This window comes from Pteropus medius, unplaced genomic scaffold, assembly GCF_902729225.1.
Source record: "Pteropus medius unplaced genomic scaffold, Ma_sr-lr_union100, whole genome shotgun sequence".
Classification (NCBI taxonomy): Eukaryota; Metazoa; Chordata; class Mammalia; order Chiroptera; family Pteropodidae; genus Pteropus; species Pteropus medius.
The window spans coordinates 24456380-24459123 of record NW_024350319.1 but is presented as its reverse complement, the minus strand read 5'-3'; the positions used below and the strand labels follow the sequence as shown (position 1 = coordinate 24459123).

General features: G+C 50.7%; 1 protein-coding gene across 3 annotated transcripts in view; it reads left to right on the top strand.

The window, feature by feature from the left end:
• Positions 1–541: 541 nt before the first annotated feature.
• Positions 542–2744, top strand: part of NAP1L1 (nucleosome assembly protein 1 like 1) — a 28245-nt gene continuing 26042 nt past the window's right edge. For 2 of the 3 annotated variants that reach the window (XR_005647778.1, XM_039838880.1), the window contains exon 1: positions 542–708. The gene's annotated coding sequence lies outside the window, so the exon portion shown is untranslated. The remainder of the gene's footprint in view (positions 709–2744) is intronic. The other variant, XM_039838881.1, reaches the window with a different exon arrangement.

Sequence of the window (2744 nt, the reverse complement as noted above, 5' to 3'; positions counted from 1 at the left end):
GGCAAGTAAAAGGACGTTAGGGGAAACCACGGAGATCCACTGAGTTGGGAAAAGCCAAACCGATAGAAGACTCCGCCGAGGTGGTAAGGAGAAAAAAACCGTTATTCTTAGGGAAAAAATGGGCGGATACAGATAATGGTTACCGGGGAAGGGGAGTTTCAGGAATTCGGCTGGGACGAGGACGAGAACAAGGAGCTCTCGCCATCAGGATGCGGCGAGCCTGAACCGGGCGGGCGGCTGACCACCACCTTCACTCGTCCCTGAACCACGCCAACGAGGGCGAGGCGGACGGGTCGAGGCACGCGGGTCAGAGCCCTTCCCAGAACGGAAGAGGTTGAGATTTCCTTTCAAAGGGGAAAAAGAAGAGATGGCGTGTGCGTAGCAGGGGGCGGTGGCGGCGGCGGGAACCCGAGGAACCCTAGCGTGGTACAGAGGGTTGGAGGTCGCTAAGGAAGAAGGACAGTTCTGTTGCTATGCAACCCGTCCTGCGCCCGCCTCCCACTCGCGTTGCTAGGAGACGTCGAGGCGGGGGGAGGGCGGCGGAGCGGGGCCTACGTGCTGACGCTAATTGTATATGAGCGCGAGCGGCGGGCTCTCGGGTCTTTTTTAGCGCCATCTGCTCGCGGCGCCGCCTCCTGCTACTCACGTCGCTGCCCTGAGTCACTGCCTGCGCAGCTCCGGCCGCCTGGCTCCCCGTGCTAGCCACCGGTAACGGATGGGGACCTGAAAGGGAGAGGGGAACGTAATGTTGGCCGGGTGGCCGGCGCGGAGGGGAGGGACAGAGAAACGAGAGCAGGGGGTGCTGGCCGCCTGGGGCCTCTCGGCTCGTCCTGGGAAATCAGAGCCAGAAGCGTCCGTAGCGTTTCGACCCTGTCTCCTGAGAGGCCGCCGGCGCATTATTGGGGAACCGCTGAGGAGACGCGGGGGTTGGTGCGGCCTGGGAGGGCCGGAGGCCGTGCCAGTCTGCGCGGAGGTACTCTGAGCTCCACCGGCTTCTCCGCGCGGACGGGCGAGGCCGCGGCGTCGCCCAGGCTCCCTGAGGCGAGGACGGCCGGCGCGTTAGGGACCGGGAGGCTCCCCGGGTACGGGCTGGGCTCGAGTGCCTAGCCGCCTGCCGCCTTGACGTCCCTGCTCCCTCAAATTTAATACCCGGAGGGAGGCCGCTGGGGGATGGAAAGAACGGTGGAGGCTGCGAATTCCGATGGGAAGGAGGGGCTGTGAAGGGACGAGGCCCGGGGGCGGGGAGGGGGCGGGGAGGCTGCGAGGCTCTTCGGCTCTCCGCCCACTGGAGGCGGTGACCGTGCTGGGCGGGGAAACCCCCGGCGGCTTCCTTCGACACGTGGCCGCCGCCTGGGACATTGGAGACCCTTGTTTTAGTTGTCCTTACACTGCAAGTTTTAGAGACGGTGGGCTGTGAAAATGACTAATGAAGTCCAGCCCTTGGATTTCAAATTCCTACCTGCTTCTCTTTGGTCTTTTATTGATACTGGAGGAAAATATGAATATTAGGTGATGGGTGATGAAGCAGGGCCTCCATTGCTAGATTTTAAAATATTTAATGTGTGTAAGGCACTTATGGTAGCTGTTCTCAACAAAAGATTTTTTTGTGTACCTCAGGTAGTTAGAATTTGGAGGGGTGTCTTGACCAGGTGTTTTATCGGAAATTATTTGTAATTCTTAAGTTAGTTCCTTTATTGAAGTACCCAGAATAGTGTACTTAATACCTGTTTTGTTTTAGAGATGAATGGAGAAACTGTGGAATCGAATGAGTAGTTAAATGTACACTTTCTGAGCCAAGTTTGTAACTTGCTGCTTTATCAGTGCCCCACTTCTTAAAAAAGGCGGCAGTGAAAGGCAAGGAATGAAGTCCTGTATGGGAGGGCTAGGCTTTGAGAGTACAAAGAAATGAACTGGATACAGGATGTCCTTAAGGAGCCCCTATTTCAGGCTATCACTGTCTGATTACTTTTGTAATGACCACTTTAAAAACTCACTACACTGCTTGACTGGTTTCAGGGGAGCCGAGTTGTAAAATTTGTCATTTTGAATATAGCCTCAAAAAAGCTTTTCAAATTAGTATTTAGGTCCTATTTTGTCAGCTTTAATACTACTATACTTACTTTCCCTGGGAAGTAATACACATTACCTTTGGGTAAGGGGAAAACACTGTAAATCTTCACTTAACGACATGGGGTAGGTTTTTTGACTTTAAGCGAAACTGTATAAGGAAACTAATTTTACCATAGGCTAATCCATAGAAATGCGTTAAGTTTTTACTTCATCTAACCAACTTTATAATGAAATGACACTGAATGAAACTATGGATATTCAAGAACCTGCTGTATATAGAATAACTTATTTAAAAGTGAGCGGAGGTAAATGTGGTTTACAGTGACCTGAGAGTATTAAGTAAGTCTCAAATGCTTGTTCACAGTTGTCTGAGTTCAAATGGGCCAGATGTAAAATGTGAAATTTACTTTTAAAGAAGATGGGAGGGTAAATTGAACTAAACATTGGTAGGTCGGCTTGCATCTGGTAATATAAAAATCTCGACGTAATGAATGGTTTTTTTCAGTTCGTTGTCGGGTTAATTTGATAAATAGCTTTTAAAAATCGCCATACTTGTGTGAAAATCTTTACCTGTTGGAAAGTACCAATTTTAAATGTTGAGTCTATTGACAGAAAATTGTTAAGCTGATACTAAACATGTCATGTGTGTGTCTTGTCCTCTAGAGATTTAAAAA